Genomic DNA, 6870 nt, shown 5'->3' on the forward strand with positions numbered 1-6870 from the left:
CCCGAAATCTTACCAGCTACATGGAAGCTGTTCCAATTACACTACAATAATCCAGATCGCCATACAGCTCTCCTCACAAGGAGCATAAAAGCAGGTATCCTGCACTTGGAGCCTACTGTTTGGTGCGAGGGGTGCAGGTGGGGATGTGTGAGGGTGGTGGTGCAAGAGTCAGGGTGGGCAGGAGGCTGGGGGTTTGAGAGGGTGCAGGAGTCAGGGCAGGGAGTGTGGGGGTCCAGGAGTCAGGGGGGCTGGGGTTTTGTGGGGGGTGCAGGAGTCAGGGCTGGAGGTGTGGGCTGAGGTCATGGGGGTGCTCTCAGTCCCCTGCCCTGCCCCACCCCACCCCAGCCCCTTGCCCTGAGCGGCTCATGGCAGGGCGCTGATGTGTAGGGGAGTACAGAGGCTGCGCCTTTGTTCCGCACTGCCCCGATTCCACCCCCTTCCCCAAGACCCTGCCCTCGCCTCTTCCTTGCCTCCTACCCCAAGCACACTGTGGTCCTGCCCCTCCTCCGCCCCGAGCACCCTGAGCGCTGGCAAACAGCTGTTCAGCGGCGGGGGCAGCACTGGGGGGGGGAGAGGGAGGGGCGGGAACGTGGCCCGCTCTGGGGAAGAGGTGGAGGAGGGGGGAGCTTGGCTGCCGGTGGTTGCAGAGCCTGCAGCAGGAGCCCCAGGAGCTGGCAGGACCAAGCTTCTGCCCCCACAGCTGCCTGGCCCTGGGGTCCCCTGTTGTTGGAGGGGCAGGTGCCAGGGCACCCTGTGTTTCACTGTAAATCTGCCTCTGGACCTGATCTGGAATACTGTGTACAGTTTTGGTCACCCATATTCAAGAAAGATGAATACATACTGGAACATGTGCAGAGAAGAGATGACTGCTCCCAATAAATACACTGGGCAGCAAACACCAGGGAGGTAGAAGAGCTATTTAAAGTAAAGGGCAATATTGACCCAAAAAAAGGGTTTCCATTGGCCATGAATACATTTAGGCTAGAAATGAGAATTAGGTTTCTAACCATCAGAGGAGTGATGTTCTGGAACAGCCTTCCAATAGGAACAGTGGGGGCTAAACAGCCTAACTAGTTTTAAGATGGAGCTTGATACATTTGTGAACAGTAGTACATGATAAGGTTGCCTGTGATAGAAGGAGATTGCACTCAATGACCTTGTCAGTCCCATCCAGCCCTATGTCCTATTATGTGCTTAAATTCCATTGACTTCAGGGCACTGTGATATGGTGTTGCTTGCCATTCAGCCTACAAAATACTGGAGATTGGCCCAGTCCCATCTCTGCCATGAATAGTAACAGAAACAATGAGCCTCAGTACAAATGTCCTAGTTTTCCCCAGATAGCCCAATTTCCATGGGATTTCCCCACTGACCTTGGAATAGCTGCAGGAATGGAGAGGTCATGCACCCTGTCAAGTAAACAGGGAGGAAAAGCCACTTGTACTTCCTAAAAGTAACCTTTGGTTGAAAGTGCATACCCTCAAGGTTACAGAGTTTTCTGCTTACCCTAAGCCTTCAGGCAGCTTTTTTTTCACAGAAGAGTATCATAGAATCATAGACGTGTAGGACTGGAAGAGAACTCAATAGGTCATTTAGTCCAGTCCCCTGCACTCATAAGTAATAGCTAGACCATTCCTGACAGGTGTTTGTCTATCCTGTTCTTAAAAACCTCCAGTGACAGAGATTCTGCAGTTTGTTCCAGTGCTTGACTACCCTGACAGCTAGGAAGTTTTTCTAATGTCCAACCTAAACCTCCCTTGCTGCAATTTAAGCCTCTTGCTTCTTGTCCTATCCTCAGAGATTAAAAAGAACAAATTTTCACCTTCCTCCTTGTATCAACCTTTCATGTATCTGAAAACTATTATCATGTTTTCTCTCAGTCTTCTCTTGTCCAGAGTAAACAAACCCAATTTTTCCAATCTTTCCTCATTTTTTTAGACCTTTAATCATTTTGTTGCTCTCTTCAGGACTTTCTCCAATTTATCCACATCGTTCCTGAAATGTAGCATCTAGAATTGGACACAATACACCAGATGAGGCCTTATCTGTCTGGAGTAGACTGGAAGAATAACATCTTAAGTCATGTAGTTGTGGCTAAGTGGTTAAAGTGATAGACTAAAAATCCATCGGGGTCTCTCTGTAGGTTCAAATCCTGTCAACTACAGAGGAACTTGTGTTTTGTTTACAACACTTCTGCTGATACCCTATTACACTGTTGACTCATATTTAGCTTGTGATACACAATAACTCCCATATCCCTTTCCGCAGTACTTCTCCTTAGGCAGTCTATTTTGTATGCGTGCAGTAGTAGTTCCTTCCTAAGTGGTGTACTTTGCATTTGTCCTTATTGAATTTCATCCTGTTTACTTCAGACCATTTTTCCAGTTTCTCCAGATCATTTTAAATCATAATCCTATCCTCCAAAGCACTTGCAAACCGCTCTCCCCTCAGCTTGGTATCATCCACAAACTATATAAGTGTACTCTCTATGCCATTATCTAAATCATTTATGAAGGTATTGAACCAAACGAGGCTCAGGAGGACCGATCTCTGCAGGATCCCACTCACTATGCCCTTCCAGCTTGATTGTGAACCACTGATAATTATTTGCTGAAAACATTTTTCCAACCAGTTATGCACCCACCTACTAGTAGCTCCATCCAGGCTATATTTCCTAAGTTTGTTTATGAGAAGGACATGCAAGATAGTGTCAAAAGCCTTATAAAGTCAAGATATACCACATCTACTGCTTTCCTCCTTTCCACAAGGCTTGTTATATTGTAAGAGAATGCTCAGAGGAAAACTGTAATCTTACAGTTCCTCACTGTACATGTGCTTAATTATTCCACTGAGCAGAGACATCAGAGTAATGTGTGTCTGAAGAAAACTGGAACAAGGCTGGGCTCTGGTCAATATGAGAGCAGCTTGGTATGACAGAGCAGAGAATGAGTTTCCTCCTGCTTTATTGCTCTTGGCTGTGTGTGACCTGTGCTGTCTATAATAACTGGAGGTTTGCAATTATGAACTATTGCATTGTGCCCTTTTCTGTTCTGTCTGGCTTGGACAGACTTCTGTGGAGGAAAAGTCAACAACTACTAAGGATTTGGAGTCATACACTATAATGATGTTGGACAGACTGCAATAATGGGTCAGTTTAATCTTGTGGATGAGGGATAAAACTAACCATAAAAAAGATAAAAAGCTTTGGAAAACAGAATAATCCTCTTTCCCAGGCAACATAGTCTCTTTCAGCTAATACTATGATGAAATAATTAACAGTAATATAGATATATTTGCAGAGGTAAATTACTGCTGCATCTACCCTGTAGATACTAAATAGGATATATTAGTCTGTTAAACACTCAAATACTGTGGCAGACAAAGTCACAAATGAGATGAAGGGGGGTCTTGTGGATACAGTTATGGGACTGGGATTCTGGAGAATTGGGTTCAATTATTACTTCTGCTACAAATTTCCTGTGTGACTGGGCAAGTTACTCAATCCCTTTAGGTCAAATTCTGCAATCCTTACTCATGCTGAATAGTGGCTCCCAGCCCTAAACAACCCATTTTGCACCCCATCCCCTCCCTCCCCGCAGCCCTCCTCTCTATGACAGGCCTTGTGATGGGTTCTTGGAAGGCAGCCTGACATCTGTCTTTCCCAGAGCCTGCAGCAGAGAGATCAACTCCTAGTTTGAAACTGGGCGTTTCAGGTCCTTTTATAACACACCCATCCTTCTACCTAGCATAAGGAGGCCAGAGTGAGGATGAGGACCTCACCCGAGCTGTTTGTAGATTCTAGATGCCAAGGCCAGAAGGGATCATTGTGATCATCTAGTCTGGTCTCTTGCATAACACAGGCCATAAAATTTCCCCAAAATAATTTCCAGAGCATACCTTGTAGAAAAACATCCATTCTTGATTTAAAAATTGTCAGTGGATGGAGAATCCAGCACAACCCTTGGTAAATTGTTCCAATGGTTATTTAGTTTCACTGTTAAAAATGTACGCCTTATTTCAAATCTGAATTTGTTTAGCTTCAGCTTCCAGCCATTGGGTGTTGTTATACCTTTCACTGCTAGATTGAAGAGCCCATTATTAAATATTTGTTCCCCCTGTAGATACTTGTAGATTGTAATCAAGTCACCCCTTAACCTTCTCTTTCTTAAATTACATACATTCAGCTCTTTGAGTATATCACTGTAAGGCATATTTTGTAATCTCTTAATCATTCTCATGGCTCTTCTCTAAACCCTCATCTGGACCTGCTGATTTAGAAATGTCTACCTTTTGTAGCTTCTGTTTAACATCCTTCAAAGATGCTAGTAGAATGAAAAGAGTGTTATCCCCATGTGATATCATATGGGTATATCATCTGTTTTTTCCCCAAATACAGAATAAAAATTTATTTAACACATTCGTCTTTTCTGCATTATTATTAATAATTCTACCATTTCCATCTAGTAATGGACCAATATCATTGTCAGGATTCTTTTTGTCTCTAATGTATTTAAAAAACCTCCTTTTTTGTCCTTAAGTCTGCTGTCCATAGATTTTGCCTTGTGTCCCTTTGCTTCCCTTATAAATTTTCTACAATTCCTACCATCTGATTTATATTAATTACAATCAAATTCCCCTTTATTCTGTTGTTTTATATGTTTACCCTTTACTTCCCTTCTAAACTAGGCTGTTTTTTAAAAAATCCACACAGCCTTCTTCCTCAGTTTTGGGACTGTAGGTTTGGGGGAATCTAGTAAGGTGTTCTTAAATTATTCCTAATTATCTTTCACAGTTTTCTGATAAAGTTCTTTCTCCCAACTGATTTGGCCCATAATTGTTTTCAGCTTTGTGAAACTGGCCCTATTAAAGCACCGAGTATATACATTACTAATATGGACTTTATTCTGCTTGCACATTATAAGTGTGATCAAGTCATGATCATGTGCACCTAAGCTACCATTAATTTTTAATTCTGTTATCAGTCCCTCTTTATCTGTTAAGACCAGTTATAAGAAAAATTCCCCCATGTTGGCTGCAATACTTTTTGAGTTAGAAAGTGGTCAACTGTAATGCTCAGGAGTTCCAAGGGTGTTTTTGTACTGGCAACATGGGACCTCCAGCATATGTCACTCAACTTGAAGTCCCCCATGATCATGCAGCTTTTTTCTCCCTACACATTATAGATATGTGCATAAGGAGGTGGTTATCCTGTTCCCTGGCTGATTTGGTGGTCTGTAGCAGACATCAACCAATACCCCCATATTGTGCTTTATCTGTTAGAATGTTGATCCATAAGCATTCAAGATCATTTTCTTCTGAGTGATCAGTGACTCAGGAACAGGTAATGCAATTTTTGACATAAAGGGCCACCTCTTCCCTTTTTGCCCACTCAATCCTCCCTAAAAATTAATAGTTATAACTTATTTAACATTCCAATCATGCAAATCATCCCATGAGGTTTCACTAATACTAACTAGATTGAATTTATGCATGAACAATTGCAAATGAGCATTTCCAATTCCTCGTTTGTTACCCAGATTCCTAGCAATAGCTGCAGTGCAAGTTTGTTTGGGTGTTTGTTAAGTGTGTTTATAATTGTCTAAAAGAGGCAGGGCTGACTCTGGCTTTTTTGCCGCCCCACGCAAAAAAAAAAAAAAAAAAAAAAAAAGGGTGCAGGGAGGCTGGGGAAACAAACCAAAAAAAAAAAAAACAGGGTCCAAACTTTCCATGCCACTTACTTGGCGGCTCGCGTCTGCCTTCCCCGGCTGTAGTGGCGAGCCTCTGGGCGGGCAGTGGCTGCACTCTGGCTAGTGGGACTGCCTGCGCTGCAGACATGCCCCCGGCAACGGAGTGTGCGTCCCGGCTAGCAGGGGGAGGGAGTGGGGGGAGAGAGAGAAGGGGGGCAGCCAGGGGTTCCTTCAGCTGGGGCACTCGCCACTCGGCCCCTCCCGCTGCACTGCTTGCCAGGAGGGCTCCGCGCTGCTCCTGCCTGCAGGTGAATTGAAAGTCGTCAGTCAGCGGGGAGGGAAGGACGCGGGCTGCCAGGCTTGCTGCAGACCTGGCACTGGCTGGGGCAGACGGAGCGCGCAGCCCGCTCCCTGCAGGGCGCTCCCCTCCTTCGCACTGCCGCCCCCTACAGTGGAGCACTGAATGTCATTGGCAAAACAAAATAAAAATAAACAAAAAAACCCACCAGGGCACAGGGCAGCCGGAGAGGCGGAAAAAAAAAAAAAAGGCGGCCATGCCACCCTAGGATTGGATGGAATGCCGTCCCTTAGAATCTGCCACCCCAAGCATGAGCTTGCTCAGCTGGTGCCTGGAGCCGACCCTGAAAAGAGGAAAATCATGTTTTTGTCACCCTTGACTAATTTGGATATAAACTGAGACTGTTTCTCTCTTTGTATGAAATTAAAGTTTCATGCTGTGATTTAAAATGGTTTGCACTTGTCCTGACCTTTTCCTATTTATTCAGTGATGACGTAGGGTGACCAGATGTCCCGATTTTATAGGGACAGTCCCGATGTTTGGGTCTTTTTCTTATATAGGCTCCTATTACCCCCCACCCCCGTCCCGATTTTTCACATTTGCTGTTTGGTCACCCTAAGTGATGTTCTGTTGTGTGGCTTGCAGGTTGTTTACTGATTGGCTCCATTCATCTAACTATGTCCAATGGCCCTGACATATATAATATGAAAAGTGCACCATGGAGGTGGTATAGGCCCATCTCTAATTCTTCTGTTCATGGTTCTGTATATAAGGTAACATTAAGTAATATCCACAGTTTTAAAAAAAAACAAATGATGTTCTCTTACTGCAGCTTAGAATCACTGATCTTATTAATGTACATAACTTCTGTTGTGGATAGATTAA

This window comes from Mauremys mutica, chromosome 7, assembly GCF_020497125.1.
Source record: "Mauremys mutica isolate MM-2020 ecotype Southern chromosome 7, ASM2049712v1, whole genome shotgun sequence".
In the NCBI taxonomy this organism is placed as follows: Eukaryota; Metazoa; Chordata; order Testudines; family Geoemydidae; genus Mauremys; species Mauremys mutica.